Source organism: Ursus maritimus, unplaced genomic scaffold, assembly GCF_017311325.1.
Source record: "Ursus maritimus isolate PB19 unplaced genomic scaffold, ASM1731132v1 scaffold_29, whole genome shotgun sequence".
Lineage (NCBI taxonomy): Eukaryota > Metazoa > Chordata > Mammalia > Carnivora > Ursidae > Ursus > Ursus maritimus.
Window position 1 is genome coordinate 15,161,754 of NW_024425452.1, and position 21,000 is coordinate 15,182,753.

General features: G+C 39.1%; 1 protein-coding gene and 1 pseudogene across 3 annotated transcripts in view; both read left to right on the plus strand.

The window, feature by feature from the left end:
* PRIM2 (DNA primase subunit 2) overlaps positions 1-21,000 on the plus strand; it is a 309,655-nt gene that overhangs the window by 35,857 nt on the left and 252,798 nt on the right. The window lies entirely within an intron of this gene.
* Positions 1,719-2,938, plus strand: LOC103664115 (annotated as a pseudogene).

The following is a 21,000-nucleotide window of genomic DNA, read 5'->3' on the forward strand; positions in this document are numbered from 1 at the left end:
TGACTGAGCCAGCCAGGCACCCTGAGTCCATATTGCCTCTTAAGCAAGTTTCAGCCTTTCCTCCTCAGCTAAGTGAAGCTGTATTTTTGTAATCTGCTGTTAGCTGCTTAACTTGGAAAGCTTCAGTTGTCACCATATCTTTCATGAATCACAGTTTGGCTGCCTCTCCTCCATTCATCTTGAAAATGTCCAAAGTGCTACGTGGTTTAAAAACTTAGAACCGAGTAAAGTTGAACAATTTTCTACTGGGCTACATTGTAAAAATGGGAAAGGAAAATTACTTTCTTTTGTTTTTTTGGAAGACATTTGCCAGTTGGAGCCTCAACAGAGATTGAGTTTGGGAGGCCTTTAATTGTGCACCAAAAGGTTATTGCAGAAGATACCATAAGGGAGATGTCATAAAGAAGAAAATTTGAAGCTCAGTAATAGAAAGCTGTGTGAAGAAACAGGCATTCTGCCAATTAGCTGGGTGCTTGAAATAAATAGTTTGGAATTAAAGAAACAGTTGCAAATTTCAAAGACTTGATTAACTTAGTTCATAGGGAAACTGGGGAGTGGGGAACAAACTTCAGGTTACAGTAGTTTTGAAGCATACTTAGTATTCATTGTGGTTTTGCTCCAAAATACTTAGTTTTTATAAAGTTTAATAATGTAAAATCAGAAGACTTGTTAATCTGATATTTTATGTTAAACCATTGAAATAAAAGTCCAAATACTTTTGGGTGGAATGAATTATGATCATAGGAGTTCAGTCTTGAACTGTTGACTGTCTCAGCAGTCAGTAAATATTTCCAAAACTGGGCATAGTGTGATTATGAGTATGTGTAGAAAGGATATCCAACAAAACATATAAATGGTACCTGACCGTTGGGTCTTCTTATCTATTGAGTAATCCTGACACAATTATATGAATAACCGATTAATAATAAAAAAAATCCGTGTGTATCAGGGAGATGTTCAGGAGAACATTAAATGTTCATCTTTCCATAAATGTCCAGCTGTTCTTATGTTGCATTAGTTTGAGGTGAAATATAGTTCTTTAAGGTTTTTATTACTATACTTCTTTTACCTTTTAGGCATTGTTACACAAACCAAAAAGCAAGAAAGGAGATTGCATTCTTTACTGAAAGATATTTTTGCTGAATGTAGAATTTTAGGTTGGCAGATTCTCTCTTTCTTTCTTTTAAGATTTTTTTTTTTCAAGGGGCGCCTGGGTGGCTCAGTTGTTAAGCGTCTGCCTTCGGCTCAGGGTGTGATCCCAGGGTCCTGGGATCGAGCCCACGTCGGACTCCCTGCTCAGCGGGAGGCCTGCTTCTCCCTCTCCCACTCCCCCTGCTTGTGTTCCTTCTCTTGCTGCGTCTCTCTCTGTCAAATAAATAAATAAAATCTTTAAAAAACAAACTTCTCTTTCTTAAAAAAAAAAAAAAAAGATTTTATTTTTAAGTAATCTCTACACCCAGTGTGGGGCTCCAGTTTACAGCTCTGAGATAAAGAGTTGCATGTTCTACCGACTTAGCCAGACAGCCTTTTGCTTTTTTCATTCAAAGATTTTAAGGTAGGTACTTTCTTTTAACATATTTAATATATATAATTCTTCTGTCTTCTGGCTTCCTTTTTTGCTATTGAGAAGTCAGCCGATAGTCTAGCTGTAGCTCCTCTGAGGATAAGATAGTGAGCCTTCTATGGTGATACCCCACACAGGGATGCCGTGCATCTAATATGGGGGCCAGGATTGCTATGAGGACTGAAGCAGCAGAGATTATGACAGAGACTGTGATTCCAGGATAGGCAGTAGCAGAAGAGCATTTGGTAGTGGGTACCGTATGGATGACGACTACAGAGGAGGCAGGGACCGCTGTGAAGATGGATATGACAGATGAGGTGATCGGTCATGGAGCTCCAGAGAGGATTGCTCTCAGGATAATTACAGGCGTGATGATAGAGGTCCTCCTCCCCCCGACCCTTCCAAAAAAACCCCAAACTGAATCTAAAGCCTTGGAGTACTCCTAAGGAAGATAATTCCTCCGCCAGCACCTCCCAGTCCACCGAGCAAACTCTGTCCTTTGAGGGGGGATAGTCTGTCGACACAGCTGCTAAAGACTGAGAAACAGAAGAGTGACTACAGAAGGAGTGGGAGAAACTGAAGGGCCAACTGGATGAGCCACAATTGGAACAATGGCCTTGGGGGAGACACCCAAGCTGGCGAAGTGAAGAAGCTCAGGAACAGAATGGTCCTGGACAGGAAGTGAGCCGTCTCAGACTGGGACCTCAGCCACAGCTGGCAGAAATGCAAGAAAGAGAGAGAGGGAGAAGTCTCTAGAAAATGAAACAATAAGGAGGAAGAGTGTCCCTCCAATTTGTAAGCCTCCCAAACCATAATAGCCTCTAAAGGTAATGCTAGCCCGTCCACCAAAGGAGAGTGCTTGGGTGATGTGAGGTCCTTACTCTGCTGCTCTGTCTCAAGGCTCAGACACAGAGCAGTAATCCCCACAAGTGGTGGGGGAAAAGTAGTTCTGGCTCAACCATCTGAGGAAGGAACAGCAAGGAAAGATGAAAATAAAGTAGGTGGGATGAGTGTCCCAAAGGGCCAGAGTAGGAGTTCCAGCTGAGGTCCGGGAGATGGAGGGAACAAAAGACCACTGGAAGGAGTCAGATAGGAAAGATGGCAAAAAGGATCAAGACTGCTAATCTGCACCTGAACCTAAGAAACCTGAAGAAAATCCATTTTGCAAGTTTGGTTCTGTAAGCAAGTATGCTGCTCTCTCCGTTGATGGTGAAGATGAGAATGAGGGAGAAGATTATATCAAATAGACCCCTGGATCCTGTGCTTTCTCCAAGTCTCTTCACCTTGGAATATTCAAGAGCAGATCAAACTCCTATCCAGACAAGACAATAAAACTCATCTCCTGGAGACCTTTCTTTGAAAAAAAAAAACAAACTCCTATCCAGACAAGACAAAAAAATCATCTCCTGGAGACCTTTCTTTGAAAAAAAAAAACAAAAAAAACCCTTGAAATGAAATTCTTTTGTACGCTGCTGCAGCCTTTAAGATCTTGACCTAACTGGAGTATTGCTAGTGTAGCCGGAGAGAAAAAGACCTACAGCTTTTCATGGAAAAGTTGTGCATTTTTACAACATAGGCAGTTGCCTGTGTGATTAGTGCCTCCATTTGGTTAAATGGCAGTGACAGCGATGCAGTGTCTGGAATCTGGTTGGGCAGTATGGCAGGCTTAAGGAAGAGTGTGAGATTTCTACCTTTTAATTCTTATTATCCTATTGTGGCGTGTATGAATTCTCAAACATTATCTGAATACATTTTCCATCCTTGGAAAGTTAGGTTTAGTCTCTGAAGTTGTTTTCATCTTCAGGAGGCTGCCTGCCCCTCCTCTTAATTCTGAGTTCCTGGGACCAGCCTGGGGGAATTCCTTCATTTTTACCCCTCAGGGGAGTTGTGGGGAGTGGATCTATCGGCTACTAAAGAATAGGACTTCTTGGTGACCAAAATAAGTGGGAGAATTGTGGTTTGAAAAGAGGCTGTGGGGAGGTGACAAGTTATTTTGCACGAGTGTTGGGGGAAATGGTGTGACCAATGGTGAACACTGGAGCAGGAAGCAGTTAGGGGTTGTGGGAATTCCCAAGTCTTTTATAAGAAAGGGTTTTGCCCTTTGTGAAACAGTATCCCTTCTGAAGGTTCTGAAATCTTGAACTGTTGAGATCTTGAAGCTTTAAAAATTTAGACTCTTGTCCTGGTCTTTTGTTCCTCATGCTACTCTTTGCTGTTACCTCCCAAAAAAGCAGTTTCTATTTAAATCACATACCTGATCTAGGCATTCTGTATCAGCCCCAGGGAGCAGAAGCAAATGAGGAATCACTGCTGTTCTCCAGCAGATCTTGGCTTTTTCATGTCTTTTGACTATCACTCCTTCCCTCCATTCCTATTCTACTTCTTTGACCCCTTTTATGTGTCTGAAAACTCTGGAATTAGTGGTCTTAGGTGGTGAGTGAGGATAGATAAATAAGGACAGGTAAATTGTGAGCCGTTCTTACAACCATGTTTAGGGCTTTTGTTTTTGTTTTTACATGCTGCCTTCTCTCCACAGAAACCCCATACCAGTGTTTGGATTTATAATGTGGCCTCAACCAATGTGTGGGTTTGTTTGTTTGTTTTGACTTCCCTTGAGAGAGAACAAATGATAATGCAGAGAACTGTTTAACAAGGTCCTTGTTTCTCTTGCAGCACATTAGCTGAACTTGCGTGCTTTTATGTGCCCTTTTGTACTGTCAGCCTAGTAGACGGTATCCTTATGGGTGTAATTGGTACCTGCAGAGAAATGACACCGTAGTCTCTTGTTTACAAGCCCTTGTCCCATCAGTCCTAGGTTAGACCCTGTCCGGCCCTGCAGACATGTTGGTTTATGAGTGCTGTAGCAGTGGGCATAATGAATCGTTTACCCAGTGGACATACAGGACCACATGAAGTAACTTTAAATAATTGACTTGGATTGGCCAGTAGCCAGGAAGTGGCTTTCAGAGAGAGATAACCAAAACTGAAAGGTTTTGTTTTTTTTTTTTAAACTATCTGCTGTAGAGAATGAAAAGGTAGGGTTTGCCTTGCTCAGGTCTACTCCTTCCAAGTAGTTGTGTCCAAAACTGTTTTTTCCACTCCCCTTTCCTGCCCACCCTGTTAAAACAGAAATGGGGATTATGTCCTGCTCCTTAATACATGTAAATTTTGTACAGAATATCTTCTGTGAAAATTATTTATAAACTGTAGACTTATTACCTGGGAGTTGTCTTGAGATGTAAAATCCCATCCTTTGAGTTGTGGGGGTTTTTTGTTTTGTTTTTGTTTTTTTGCTTTCTACAAAAAATCTGATCTTTTAAGTTAAACAAAAAACCAACAAAAGAGGTAGCCACCTTGCTCGTTGTCTCCTTTTAAGATACTGTGATTCACTTCTGCTTGATTTAAATGTGCTATTTGTTGAGCAGTGGGATTTTTTTTATCTTCTTGAGTTAGAATCTGTTGATTAGTGCTCTTGTCCTAATTCTTCTCTGCCTGGGGTTCCAGTCAAATGTATTTTAGATCTTCTTAGTCCTTCACATCTCATTCTAATATCTGCATTTTCTTTTTTATTCTTTGTCAAATTATAGATAATTTCTCTTGAACCATTTCCCGTTTTATTTTTCTATTCTGTTTTGTCAGTTTTGTTGCCATTATGTTTTAAATTTTGGCTATTGTAATTTCTAGAAGTTCTCTTTGGTTCCTTTAAAGATCTGCTCTGTTAGGGGCGCCTGGGTGATACAGTTGGTTAAGTGTCCAGTTCTTGGTTTCGGCTCAGGTCATGATCTCAGGGTCATGAGATTGAGCCCCACATTGGGCTTCCCACTCTGCGGGGTGTCTGCTTGAGATTTTTTTCTTCCTCTCCTCCTCCCCCACTCCCTGTGCCCTTGCTCTCTCTTTCTCTCTCTCAAATAAATAAATAAATCTTAAAAAAAAAAAAAAGATCTGTTAAATGGATATTTGTTTTTTGCAGTTTAAAACCCGTTGTTGTCTATAAATGTAGATTGCTTTTTAATCTGTGTCTGATAATTCTAAGATTTAAAATTTACTTGGTCTGTTCTTGCTGTTGTTTGTGCTTGTTTTTCACTCCTGCTGTTTGTTTCCTTGTGTGCCTGGTTATCTTGAACTGATTATTGGTCTCATACAGTTTTTTCAGGAGGTTCCCAGGACGAGTGTGCTGTCTTCTGAGAGGTACTCTATTGGCTTCTGCCAGGCTTCTGGGGGTATTACCTGTCAAACACTGTTTTTAAACTGTATTTAGGATGTGGCTCCTTGGCTCATCAAAACTGTGGATGTGTGCCTGGAGTGGCTAAGCTTCTGAAAGACTTTGTTTTTCCTACTTTTTTCGTTTCCTGACTTGTCCAGTGCCAGAATTGCCTGCTTTTCATTCTCCTGTGGCTGGGGAGAGATGGAAAGTCAATTCTAGTTCATTGGTTGCTTGAAGATGTCATCCTTTGGGGTCTCAATTTAATGTAGGGAAGGTCTCCTTTAAGATCCCATGTTTGGCAGGCTCTGATCCTTATCTTTTGTCACTTTGCCCCTTGTGGCTGAGGCTCTGAAGTTCAAGTGGATGCCATTGGCTGATGCCTTCAGGGCAAAAGTGGCTTTGGTTCTCTTGGGCTTAGATTTTCCTCAAAAAAGGCAGTTCCTCTTGTTTTGTCAGTTTTTAAATTCTCGCAAACTAATTTTTTAATTTTATTATTTAGTTTTATTTATTTGCGAGAGACCTCGCCTGTGCGCACGTGGGGTAAGGGACAGAGGAAAAGAGAGAATCTTCAGCAGACTGTGCACTGAGCACGGAGCCCAGCTCGGGGCTTGATCTCACCATCTCGAGATCATGACCTGAGCTGAAATCAAGAGTCAGATACTTAACTGACTGAACCACCTAGGTGCCCCTTGTAAACTAATTTTTAAAAAATGGTTTATCCACCATTTTTCATTATTTTCACTGGAAAGTAGATCTGGATAACTTAATTAGAAACTGCCTAATGACTAGGTCTGGAACCCAAGAGCCTGCATCTACTGCTGTGCTACTGGAGATGAAGCCGACTTTGCCCCCCTACCCCCCAGTGTATTCTTTGCAGCCTCTGTCTAGACAGAATACTGACTTGGAGGACGGGTTCTAATTTTTTTAAGGGGAAAATTGCTTCATTAACTATTGTCATTTATTTGATAAGTTCTTGTATGCTCTGATTATAAATTTTTGGTCTTCTGGAGTTTCATTATATTTTTCAGAGTACTTTTTCTTCTTTTTTCTTTATTTTTTCAGTTTGAATATTGTCACCCTCCATAGTTTATATATTCCAGTTTGTAAACATTTCACCAGGTATTGTGATGAGAACTGGGAATATAATAAGTATAACAAATTTCTTTGAGCTTAGGTTCATATTGCAAAGGAGATACATATAAATGCTTATAGTATAGTACATAAGTACTATAATACGACATGTTCAAACACAGAAGAGGAAGTAGTTGTTACTGAGAAAATCTGGGGAGACTTTGTAGAGATAATGTGTTAGCTATATAGACATTTTCCAGTAGTAACAGAGGGTATGGAAGGGCATTTCAGATATGGGAAATAAGTGTAAAGACACAGAGATAAAAGTCATGGTGTACTATAGAGAGTGCACATAGATTGTTAGAATTGGAGGATGAAATATTTTGGGGGATGAAAATTAAAACCAGGAAAAGTTAAAGGCCTGGCAGGGGAGAGACTTTGATGGATCCAAGGAGCCTGTGTAGTGGGGATGTGGAGTAGGTGAGCAGGGAGGATGAGAGATATGGTTGGGGGGAGTATGTGTGTTGAGGGGTGGAGGGGTAGTTGAGAACCGGGCTTTGACCTTGGGCCTTAACTGCCGAGGTAGAGTGTGAGTGGGCAGAGTGTGCCAAGGACTGAGAGACTAGTGTTGAGGGGATCATCCATATGGGTATATCTGTCAGGGCAGTGGCAAGGAGGTAGATGTTACAGTGTTGACAGATTTTGGATTTGGATAGTGTCTGTCCCAGGTTTAGCACTGAAAGCCCTGTGTCTTGAGAAACCCCTAAGTCCTGGGAAAACTAGGATGGTTGGTCACTATATTGAGGTGCCAGAAGGGCTAGATGAATTTGAGGCAGTTCATGGTGAAGAGCAGTCATCTGTAGGGGGGATGTACTGGCCACAGTGGGGGGAAAAGAGGGGAATGAGTTTATGTCCATTTACGATAAAGCTCTGTTCTCAGGAGGCAGCAGAGGTAGGAGAGCATTCACAAAGAGGTTGAGCATGTGGGGGTTGGTTCCTATAGGACAAAGTAGAAAATACTTTAGAACGTGCTCAACAGAGGGAATATACAAATGAATGAGGTGGCTAGATGGGGGTCAGAGCTTAATCCAATGAGAATGACTGTAGGATCACTGGTAGGTCTCCACAGGGGTCTATTTTTTACATACGCACTGAGAGTAAGGATGAGAGACATAAATGAAAATAAACAAGAAATTCATCGATAGTTTTGGTATAAAGTTGTTTAAGTTCTGACTCCAGGTGTCTTACCAGGCTTTTAGCCTCCTGCTTGGACTGGAATAATGCATATAGTATTTTCTCGTTGACTTTTTCACTGTGCGTTATTTCTCTAAGGTTCCGTATTTTTATACTTAACTCATTGTCTTTTGTAGTGTGTTTTTATATTAGGTCTCAGCAATAGACCTAAGTTTTTAAATAAATTAAAATTTCTTAATGTTGCTGTTTTGATGTTCAGTATCAGTGATTATACAGTATTTTGTTTGTTCATTGTTATTTTGTATTTTGCTATATTACTGCCATTTTTCTAGGCCACATCAGCCTGGAAGTGAGTCAGCCTATAAATTGACCACTGAGTCCTGCTTCCCAGTTCAGCACTGGGATATGTGTGTGTGTGAGTCCGAGAGAGAGAGAGAGAGAGAGAGAGAGAGAGAGAGAGAGATTGAGACTGGTTAATTGGTAGTGACTCACTTCCATCTTCTGTGCCTTTATGTGGCTTCCTAGGTTTCCTTCCTTTTAGGGGCACCGAGCTATTCTCAATAAATCTTAATGCTATAAATGCTGCCTGGCTGGGGCGCCTGGGTGGTGCGGTTGGTTAAGCGTCCAACTCTTTGTTTTGGCTCAGGTCATGATCTCAGGGTCGTGAGATCAAGCCCTGTATCAGGTTCTGCACTTAGTGTGGAGTCTGCTTGGATTCTCTCTTCCTCTCCTTCTGCCCTTACCACTGTGGGCGTGTGTGCTCTTTGTCTTCTCTCTCTCAAATAAATAAATAAATAAATAAATCTAAAAAAAAAAAAAAATGCTGCCTGGCTACCCTGTATAGTGCTGTTCTGTAAGCTTCAGCTAAAGCCAATGCCTTGGTGGTACTATTGGTGAACTCCGTTTATCTACAGTTGTTTGAGCAGTTCTGACGTGGGTTCTGAAATTTGGTTCCTGGGATGGATCACCTTGTCAGCTCTCTTCCACTTTAATGAGCGTGCTTCCTTTCATCCTGCCCATCTCTAACTCAAGTAGGCAAGGCTGAGCATCAGGCTTGGACATTCAGGCCCTTACAGGCCTTTTACTCTTCCATTGCATGCCAGAAACCAGGCTCTTCCCTCTTGTGAGTGGCCGCTTTCAGATTTGTTAGTAGAGTCAGCTTCTCTTCTTTTATAAGGTTTTGCTATGGTTAAATAATACAGTTAATTTATAAGGTAGCATCTTGCTTTTGTTTCTGTTATCTCTTGGCACTGTACCTGGCTCATAGAAGATGCTGAAGAAATATTTGTGGGATGGGGTGGGATGGGGTGGAATGTATCCTGGCAGATTATAACTTTCAGGTCCTGTCATGTCCAGCTCAGGAATCACTGCAGTTTTGATTTATTTAGGAGACTTTGAAGAATTCTTGTATAAATCACCCAGTTTTGGGGGGCGGGGAGGAGAAAGGTTTCATTGTAGAAGAGAAGAGATGAGCATAAGTATAAGGAATTAATCTTTTCTCTCTAGTATAAATTTTAATATATTAAAATGTGCCTCTGCTATTAAAAAAAAACAGTAATAAAGTAACCAGATGATTGATTTTTGCATTGATCAGCTTGGCAGAGTTACTGAGATATCAACATACTAATTAGAATCTCAGGGTATTAAATTATTGTTTGCTTTCCAACTGAATGTTTCAAATGATTATAAATGACAAAGAATTTGTAAGTGACATAACATACCGTGCTATCAATTTTGGTTAATTAACACAGCAACACAGTGATAATTATTTCCTTTTTTTATTTCTTGTTTTCTCTGTTTCCTAAAAATTTACTAATTATTAACAATTTATTTTTCATTTTTTCCTATTATATGGTTCACTTTTGTACATTTAAATGCAGAAAGTATGTTTTAAGACTTGGATTGTAGGGGTGCCTGGTTGGGCCAGTTGAAAGAGCATACGACTCTTGATCTCAGGGTTGTGAGTTTGAGCCTCACATTGGGTGTAGAGGTTGCTAAAACATAATAAAGTATATAAAAAAAAAGAATTGGATTGTAAATAGAAAACATTTTTTAAAAGATTTTATTTATCAGAGAGAGAGAGAGAGAGAGCGCGTGCACAAGCAGGGAGAAGCAGGCTCCCTGCTGAGCAAGGACCCGATGCGGGATTTGATCCCAGGACCCTGAGATCATGACCTGAGCTGAAGGCAGCAGCATAACTGACTGAGTCACCCAGACATCCCTAGAAAACATGTTTTAAACTAATTTTTATTTTAGGTTGATAAGTGTTCTGGTTATTTATTACTATGTAACAATTACCCCCAAATCTAAAACAACAATTCTAAAACCTAATATCAAAACTTATAACCAAAGCCAAATCTAAATCTAAAACAATAACCAGTTTATAATATTTCACAGTTTTGAGGAGTAGGGATTTATACAGGGCAATTTTTCTGCTCCACCTGATGTCATTTGGGGTTATTTGGTTGGCAGCTAGTCTGGTATAGGGATGTCCAAGGCAGCTTTACTCACATGCTCAGTACTGAGTTAAGGACTTCTAGAAGGCTGGACTCTTGCTGGGATCCTCTCCATGTGATCCTGAAAGCAAGGAGGTTAGACTTCTTAGGTGACCCAGGACTTTAAGAGAACAAGGCAGAAGCTGTCAGTCCTTTCAAAGATCAGGCATGGGACTGAAGTGGCATCACTTGTGCCATATTGTTAGTCAAAGCAGTCATAGGCCAGCCCAGATCAAAGGGAGGACAGATCTCAAGTCTTAAGGTAGAGCTTAATGGGAATGTCAAAGAATTTTAAACCCCACGGTAAGTTTAATAATAGGTCACAGTGCATTTGAGAAACAAAGTGGCCTTTATCGATCACAATACTTACTACCAGTATAGAACAGTATTTATTAGAAATGGTGATAGCAATACTGGGGCACCTGGGTGGCTCAGTCAGTTAAGCGTCTGCCTTTGGCTTGGGTCATGATCTCAGGGTTCTAGGATCAAGCCCTGCATCAGGCTCCCTGCTCAGTGGGGAGTCTGCTCCTCCCCCCAGCTAGTGCTCTCTCGCTTTCTCAAATTAAAAAAAAAACAAAAAAAAAACTAGTGATAACAATATTAAAAACCAGGATGTTTGCCTTCACTGCTTGTGTTATCCACAAATTTTTTATTTCATTGTAAAAGAAATGATTCCAAATTGTTTCATTGTACCCTGGATATTTTAAACAGTCTTCCTATTAATAATTTAATTGTATTAATATCGTTGGAATTGTTAACATGTCTTTTTACCTGCTAGTACAGGCGTATTTCATTCTAAGAAAACTAATTCTTTAAATCATTTATTTACATGTATTAATGTCATGCCCTTTTCCACAAAGGATTTGAGGTGACTTGCAGCAAGACACATAGGACAAATCTGTATTGAAGTAAAGTATAAATAACAGTGGATAATGAGGATCAAGAAAAACAGTCAGTAAATGGTATCACCATCTGCCCAGTGGCTAAAACTCTTGTCTTTTTCTTCATCCTCTTTATTTACAATCCGTCCATCTGTGCTACTCCAAAATATATTCCAAATCCGTCCACTTGTTTTTTCTACCAGTGCTTCTCTGGTTTAGGCCACCATCATCTTTCCCCTAAGTAGTTCCCTTTCTTCCACTCTGATCCCTCTTACTGTTCCTTCTCTGTTCAGCATAAGCATGGTCTTAAAAAAATCACAGTGTAAATCAGCTCTTGACTTTCCTGTGCTTAACACGTCTGTTTAATGCACCGTTCTTAGCATAAAAGCTGTCTCACCCTGGCCTGAGGGCCCTCTCTGCCTCTCAGCACCTTTCTTTTTTTTTTTTTTTTCTGACTTTTCTTTTTTTTTTTTTTCTTTTTTTTTTTTTAATGATTTTTTATTATATTATGTTAGTCACCATACAGTACATCCCCAGTTTCCGATGTAAGGCTCGATGATTCATTAGTTGTGTATAACACCCAGTGCACCATGCAATACGTGCCCTCCTTACTACCCATCACCGGTCTATCCCATTCCTCCACCCCCCTCCCCTCTGAAGTCCTCAGTTTGTTTCTCATAGTCCATAGTCTCTCATGTTTCATTCCCCCTTCTGATTACCCCCCCCTTTCTTCCCCTACTGATCATCCTAGTTCTTATGTTCCATAGACTCTCAGCACCTTTCACACCACCCTGCCAATCGCTGCGCTCCATTGGCCTTCTTTCTGTTGCTGCAACCTGCCAGCCGTTTTGCTCCCTGGAAAAAAGACCTGTGAGGATCTTTGCACTGGCTCTTTCCTCTGGTTGAGATGCTCTTGCCACAGGTTTTACATGGTTGACTTGTTTTCATTCATGTTTCCATTTAAATGTCATTTCTTCAGAGAGACGAATTGACCATGCATCTGAAAGTATAAATCCATCCATCCATAGTGCGTCTTTTTGTTTTACTTTCATCGTAGATGGCTGCCTGATAATTATTTGCTTATTGTGTATGGTCTGTCTCATTAAAATGTAAGCTTCATGAGAGCACTTTTGTTTTGTTTTGCTTATTTATGGCTGGGTCCCATCTTCTGGAAATGGTGCTTGGTACATAGTTAGTTCTCAGAGTTTTTAGAAAGAATTCCACATTAAAAAAACAAATGTTAGAATTGATAGTGCTATTTCCAGGATGTGATAGATTTATTTTAGAAAAGAGGATTCTTGGGGTGCCTGGCTGGCTCAGTCGACTGGTAGAGCGTGTGACTGACTCTTGATCGCAGCTCTGGGAGTTTGAGTCCCATGTTGACTGTAGAGATTACTTAAAAATAAAATCTTGGGGGTGCCTAGGTGACTTAGCCGGTAAGCGTCTGCCTTTGGCTCAGGTCATGATCCCAGAGTCCTGGGATCGAGCTCCGCATTGGGCTCCCTGCTCCGCGGGGAGCCTGCTTCCCTTTCTCACACTCCCCTTGCTGTGTTCCCTCTCTCTCTCTCTTTGTCAAATAAATAAATAAAATCTTTAAAAAGAAAATAAAATCTTAAAAAAAAGAAGAGGATTCTTTCCCTGGGACTTACTCTTTAGACTGGTGAGATGCATCAAATCACCAGTGGAACTTTAACAAAAATATACACCTGGGCTTCATTCTGGAGGTCTAGAAGGCACCAGGAATCTCTAATTTTGAAAAGCTCCACTGCAAATCTGATGTACATCTTTGTTTAAGGACCAGGGTCTGAGGGAGAGAAAGCTGTTTGGATGCAAGTAGAACACTTCTGGCCAAATATTTATAAACATGATTGAATATTGTTGATGTGAAGTTTATAGATGAAATTGCTCGGAAGCCTTATTTAAATCTTTAGAGGCCATTGTAATAGACTGGTGATTCTAAAGTGGTGTGCTTAAGATGATCATTTGGGAGTGTGGGAAGGAAATAAATAATTCAACTTATACAGTTTTAATCTCATTCCTTTTACATTTTGGAGTGGGGGGTAAGGCATGTTATGAGTACATAATGTACAGTAATGTATGTAATTTAGAAAAATACATGTAGTAGAAGTATGTGCTCACAATATCTTGATAAAAATGTGGGATCCAAAGAGCATGGAGGTCACTCTGCCAGTCAGGATAGGTTATGCAGTGGTTAACAAATGATCCCTAAATCTCAGTGACTATTAAAAAGATTTGTTTCTTGTTCATGCTCTGTGTTTCTTGTGTTCCATCTTCGGCCCTGCTCCGTGTCATGTTGACACTGTGACTCTCAGATTGATTGAGTAGGCTTTATCTGAAATTTCACCAGTTGCTGTGGCAGAGGGAGGAGAGAATTGGGTAAACCATATGCTTATAAAGTTTTTGCTTGGTGTGACACATGTCACTTCACTGGCCAAAGTCACATGGCAATGCACGAGTCCAGTTGGTAGGGGATGTACAGCCCTCTCTCAGTGAGGGACTCTGCACAGGGTGAATAGCAGTGCAGTCTACGCAGGCAGCCTCTTACTTGTTTACTCTGTGGAGCGTTGGCCTCACCAGAGCTCTGTCTTAATCTCCTCTTAGGCGTGCTGGCAGAGCGAAACTGGTCTCTCAGTTCCTGGTTTGATGGAGAATATTGAAAAGAAAAAGATACACAAAGCCCAAATCCTTAATTCTGTTAGTAAGGCAGCATGTAAAACAGTATAATTATAACAGTATAATTATAAAATATAGAAATAAAGCTTTACACAAACTGTTAAAGCCCGGAAATTTTTGCATGATAAAAAGATACATACCATTATACCATATGCCATTTGAAACATAGAGTACTGTTTGGTGACTGGGAATGGATAATAGGGATTGAACTGTGGGGAATTGTGAGTAGTAGTGGAAAGAGAAGAGCTTCAAAGCTCAGATGTTCAGGGTCTTTGCTAATTGAAAATCAGAGTGAGGGCTGAGCATCTCTGGAATGGTAATGTAAGTTACTCAGGAAATGTGATTCCGTTTAGAACAGTTTGCTTATACACCTCTTTTCAGGAAGATGTTTATTTTGTGAAGCATGATATACCTGGCTTGTAAGATGTTGCAGTGATCTTTTTTAGTTATTTTGAATACCCACTAAAGACCAGTCCTATGTTTGTTTAATAAAATGACAAGTTTATAGAAACCAGTTTAGTTGCAGGAAACATTTCAATTTATGCCTGGAAAACAGAAACTAATCAAAATGTAATCTGTAAACATTAGTGATACTAATAATAAATATTGACCATGTATTAAGGGCATGCTGTTTGCTATGCCTATTCTAGGCTCTTTTCATACTCTGTTTAAAGCTACATGAAATAGATATTATTTTCTTAATTTTACTGGTGAAGAAACTGAGGTGCAAAGAGGTTAATTAACATAAGATTTGAACTCAGGTTTCTGCATTTAAAGATTATATATTTTCCACTCTGTTGCTCTGCTTTTATAATTGTTCCACTATGTCTGCTTTTACTCTCTTACATGAGGATTCTTTGTTAGTAGAAGCAGGAAACCATTTAATCCTGTCTTGCTCTTTTAGGGGGTGGGTGTTTTCTAGGCATGCAGTAGGTAACTTCATTAAGGGAGTCTGAGGAAATGAAATGTGCTCATATTTTCCCAGTAGTTTTTAGACCAAAAGCAGAAGAGAATACTCGAGGTTATTTCAGATATTTGGGTTTTTTGTTTTTTTTTTTTAAGATTTTATTTATTTTTTGACGGAGAGAATAAGTAGGCAGAGCTGCAGGCAGAGGGAGAGGGAGAGGCAGGCTGAGCAGAGAGCACGATGTGGGACTCGATCCCAGGTCTCTGGGCAGACGTTAACCGACTGCGCCCCTATTTTAGATACTGAAATAATCAAGTCAGTAGCAGTTTATACTAATTAATAAAGTTTTGTAAAATCATCCTATATTTTTCAGCGAGAATTTTCTTACTTTGGCCTTTTAAATTTTGGTTATAACTAAATTGATAAATGAAGATACAGAATGTGTGTGACAAATGGATGAACTTTTTAATTCACCAAGGAAAAACAGTATTTACTGAAAGGCTATAACACAAGCAATGACATGAATTTTAGATAGAATGCTGTGTGATTTGGAATGCACCTGGTTACTTTAGGTGAATGATTTAGAAACACATTGAATTCCTTAGAATTTTATTCATTATTTCTAACCTAAGCAAGAGTAGGCAATTTTTTTCTATTTTTTGGGGACAGTACGTTTCTTTTTTTCTTTAATTAAACATTTTTTTAAAGATTTTATTTTAGAGAGAGCGTGTGTGAGCGTGAGCATGGGGGGGAGCAGAGGGGGAGGGAGAGAAAGGGGAAAGAATCATAAGTGGACTCTGTGTTGAGTGCAGGTCCCAGTGTGGGGCTCAGTCTCATGACCCCGAGCGAGGTCATGACCTGAGCTGAAACCAAGAGTCAGACGCTTAACCGACTGTGCCACCTAGGAGCCCTTGGGAGTGTATATTTCAATGAGAGAAAATCTAATTACATTCTTTTTTTTGAGTAAGCTCTACACCCAGTATGGGGCTTGAACTCATGACCCTGAGATCAAGAGTAGCATGCTCTACTGACTGAGCCAGCCAGGTGCCCCTTTATTACATTCTTTAATACTCTAGCTTTTATCCAAAAACTTTTGAATAAAGAGAGTTTAGTCTTGACCCTGTTTCTAAGGCAAAAGACTATTTGAACAAGTAAAGTCTTATAACTGATTATGTTATATGACCATTAAGGTGATGTGTGCTTCCACTGCTTCCCTGATATTTACTAGGTAAGCAGTTAATTGCTTATAAACACCTGTGTATTGTTAATACAAATATTTGAGCTGAGTTTAGGGAAAGGGGAGATACTGTATTACCCTGGAGAAGTGTTGTTATTATGTATTGCTGTGGGATTTGTTTAGTTAGAACCCAAAAGAGTATTAGGAGAAGCATTTCGAAGGATTTCCCTTATGGAGTGCAAAGGAAAGGGTAGATAGTCAGTTAAATAGAGACATATATGAACAAAACAAATGCTGAGGCAGAATAATCTGGTGGTAGCTCTTAGGAAAATATTTGCTATGGCTAAGCTTCAACTTAAAACACTGTAGAATGAGTGTTGACTATATAATTTGTGCTGTGACACCCTTTAAAATTGTTACCTGTAAGACTTATCATGACATCTGGTTGTATTACATTTTTAGTTTACGTATTTTTATCTTGTTCATTACCAAAAAAGAATTGCAGTGAAAATTTTAATTGATGACTTTCTCTTGATGTTACATATTTGTCGAACTCTCTTGCAGAGTAGTATTTTGTTTATTGGAGACTGCATGCCTTGTGAACTTTAGTGTCAATTTTTAGTTGGAAATTTCATTTCTATTTCTATTAATTGGCTGTAAAATGAAGATAATATCTAGCTTGTAGGGTTGTTGGTATGATTAAATGCAGTAGTATCAACTAGTGTAACTAGCACATGCGTATGCATGGGTCTCAACCTCTGTGGGCTTTTTAATAATCTGGTGGACACACCTAGACTGCCTTTCTCTCTGCTGTATTTCGACTTTCATATAACAGCTGATGAGCAAACATTTTAAGCCATTATACGGTGGTGAGATAGCTGTCTACCAGCCAGTGATTCTGTTTCAGTAGTAGTGCCATCATTCTTCTCCTAGTACGGTTTGTGCAATTACTTATTTTGTAGGCTTTTTCTGCCTGTGTTCTTTAGAAATAGGCCACAGAAGGGCAGGGATGGAGTCATGGTGGGTTGGATGGGTATGCTTTGGGCCCAGCCTCACTTCAACCAGAGTGTGTCCCCCCCCCCCAATTTCTGCAGCATAATATTCATCTAGGTAAGATTTCCTTTGAAGGAAGTTTTCAAAATATGCTGGATTTTTACCTTTCAGGGAAATAAAGAGAAAGAAAAGCTTAAGTATTATTAGTAGTTAAGCAGCATTAGTCTTAGACTCAGCAGATTTGGGGAAATATGGACATCATTAGGCATGCCTAAAGTGATGATTCTATAGTGTCACTTTACTACCTAAGCTAGACAATAGTTTCTTAAATTTGAAGTAAAAGAACAAAGTAAAAAGGATATGCAAGGAAGCAGTGAACAATTGGAAATTGGAATAAAAAACACCATTACAATAACATTCGGGAGATCTGTAAGGAATAAATTTAACAAAATATGTGCAAGTGTAAGGAAGAAAATAAAAATGATCTGTAGTCCCTTTATCCAGAGTTACACAGTTGTACTTTGGTCTGAACTTTCCCCCACACGTAAACTTATGTACAGACACAGACATGTAAGCTCTTAAAGGTTTAATTTGTTCTCACCTAACTGTATTAATGTACTTTTACCTAACATTATTTCATGGCTATCTTTCTATAACAGTAATCATAAATATTCATAATTTTAAGAAGAATTTTACTGACTGTATTATATTTCATTACAACACAGTTCACTTTTATTTCACTTTTTTAAAAAGTAAGAAGTATAACACATATCCAGAAAATATGTGCAACAAAAACATATGGTTTAGTGGATTATTATTAAGTCTGTCATCTGAGAATTAGGCATTGCTATTACTCTTCAGACTTCCTTGTGCTTTCTCAACCAATTGTCTTCTCTCTCCTAGAGGAAACCCCTGAAGTCTGACTTTATGTTAATCACTTCCTTACCTTTTTTCCTTTGCGTTGACCACCTGAGTATTCATTCCTAAACTGTAATTTTCCTTATTAAGACAAAACTTTATATAAATGGAACAATGAGGTATTTTTTTTTATATAAATGGGTATATAAATGGAACATTTATATAAATGGAACAAAGAGGTATGTTTTATTTTGTACCTGTATTATTTTGCTTAATATGTTTTTAAGACTTACGCGTATTATATGAAGTTGTTTATTTTTGTTGCTATGCCATAGTCTATACTGCAGATATACAACTTTTATTCTGCTTTTAATGTGTTTTTGGGTTTTTAGTTTTGGCTATTATGAATAATGTTGCTTCATGATTATATGTGTCTTTGATGTATACTGGGCAGTGATCTGAGAACTGGAATATTCCCATTGATCTGAGAATGGGAATATTCCCATCACTGGGGAATTTCTTGTTAGAGATATAATTTTTGGGACCTGCCCCAGAGATAATGAATCAGAAGCTCTAGGAGTGGGGTGCAGCCATTTGTAATTTAACAAATTCTAGGTGATTATAATAGTATCTCTTGAAATCCATTGCTCTAGGAGAGGGCTCAGCAAAATATGGCCCATGGGCCAGATTCTCTCCACTGTCTGTTTTTGCATAACCTGTGAGTGAAGATTGATTTTTACATTTTTAAGCAGTTGAAAAAAATTAAGAATAACATTTCTTATCAAAGGAAAATTCTTATAAGAAATGTAAGCTTCATGGGGCGCCTGGGTGGCTCAGTTATTAAGCGTCTGCCTTCAGCTCAGGTCATGATCCCAGGGTCCTGGGATCGAGCCCCGCATCGGGCTCCCTGCTCAGCGGGAAGCCTGCTTCTCCCTCTCCCATTCCCCCTGATTGTGTTCCCTCTCTTGCTATGTCTGTCTCTGTCAAATAAATAAAATCTTAAAAAAAAAAAAAAAAGTAAGCGTCAGAGTCCATAAGTATAGTGTTATTTTAACACAGCTATATCCATTTGTTTCTTGCCATAATGACAAACTGTGTACTTGTGAAAGAGACCTTGTGGCTTGCAAAGCCTAAAATTTTAACTGTTGGGTCTTTTCCCGAAAAAGTTTGTTTATTTCTGCTGTAGTGTATATACTTAAGGAGAAAAATTGCCAGGTTATGAGATATGTTTACCTTCGATTAGTGAGGTAATGCCAGATTTTCTAAACTATTTATACAAATTTCTTCTCCTGTCAGTAGGTTATGAGAGTCCCATTGCTCTACACTCTGATCGGTGTTGTCCAACTTAATTTTAGTTCTGGCGAGTGTATAATAGTATCTTCATTGTGTTATTTGGCCTCCAAAATTGTAATGTGAAAAATTTCAAGCATGTAGAAAAGTTGGAAGAAGCTTGCAGTGAGTATCTGTATGTATGCACTATCTAGGTTCTACAATTTACATTTTCTATGCTTGTTTTATCATTTGCTTTCTATTCCTGTATCGATCCATTTCAGAGTAAGTCTCTTTCAGAGTAAGTTACAGAAAAAGGTACAGTTCCCACCAAATACTTGCATGTCCTTAATTAGAGTTCAGTGCTTGTTTGTTTGAATATAACCTCAAGCTTTTACTGTCTTCATAATATAACAAAGAATGAAGCTTAAAACTGGATTACTTGGCCCTTTCTCTTCTTATCTCCTCCCAGTTCAGAGTGCTTGCATCTCCCAATGGCATTCTCATAGATTTGCAGTTGGGCTCAACACAGTCAAGCCTCAGCACAATCTTTGTAGTTTTAGCCTTTTCCCAGAAAATCGGCTTAGTCTGCCACTCTCGCCACCCTGCTTCCTGTCATAATGCTGCTTTCCCTGGCATAAAAAGAATCTTTGCCTTTCTTGTACTATGTCACTTTGTGGGGTTGGTGCTTACCACACTTCTTGCAGAAGGTCCAGCTGGTTTTAGGAATGTTCACCATGTTTGCAAGAGTGCTGTTGACAGAAAGAAAGCTAGAGTTCAGTGTTCGGTAACAGTTCTCTCTCTATTTAGGGTAAAGCTTACGTACAATGAAATGCACAACTCTTAAATGTACCATTCGTGAGTTCTGACAAATGCATAAATGTGTACAGAAAGAAAGAAAGCTAGAGTTCAGTGTTCGGTAACAGTTCTCTCTCTATTTAGGGTAAAGCTTACGTACAATGAAATGCACAACTCTTAAATGTACCATTCGTGAGTTCTGACAAATGCATAAATGTGTACAACTGAGACTTACCAAGATGCAGAATGTTACTATCAACTCTGAGAGTTTCCTCGTGCTCCAGAAAAATCCCTGTTCCTGCTCTCCAGAAGGCAATCACTATTCAAATCTTTTTCTACCACATGAAATTTTGCCTCTTCTGGAACTTTATATAAATGGGACCAAATAAGTCTTTTTTGTGGTCATGTATTTTCATTTTTCTTGGGTAACTACCTAGGAGTGGATTTTTGAATTATAGGGGCAGATATCCTTAGTTTGATAAGAAAGTGCTGGAACTTTTCCCATAGTGGCTGGATCATCTATTTTCTACCAACAATATATGAGAGTTCCAATTCCTCCACACCTTAACCAACATTTTTCCCCCCATTTTTTACATGTTAGCATTCTAATGGTTGTGTAGTGTTATGTCATGGAGTTTTTCCACTATAATTTTAAGTTCCACTTACCTGATGGCTAAGGAGGTTGAGCGTCTTTTCATATATTTATTCACCCTTTAAATTTTCTCATTTGTAAAGTGCATGTTCATGTTTTTTGCTCATTTTTCTATTGGATTGATTATCGTTTTCCTAATTTACTATTATTATTTTTTTAAGTAAGTTCCACACCCCGCATGGAGCTCAGCATGGGGTTTTGAACTCATGATCCTGAGATCAAGACCTGAGCTGAGATCAAGAG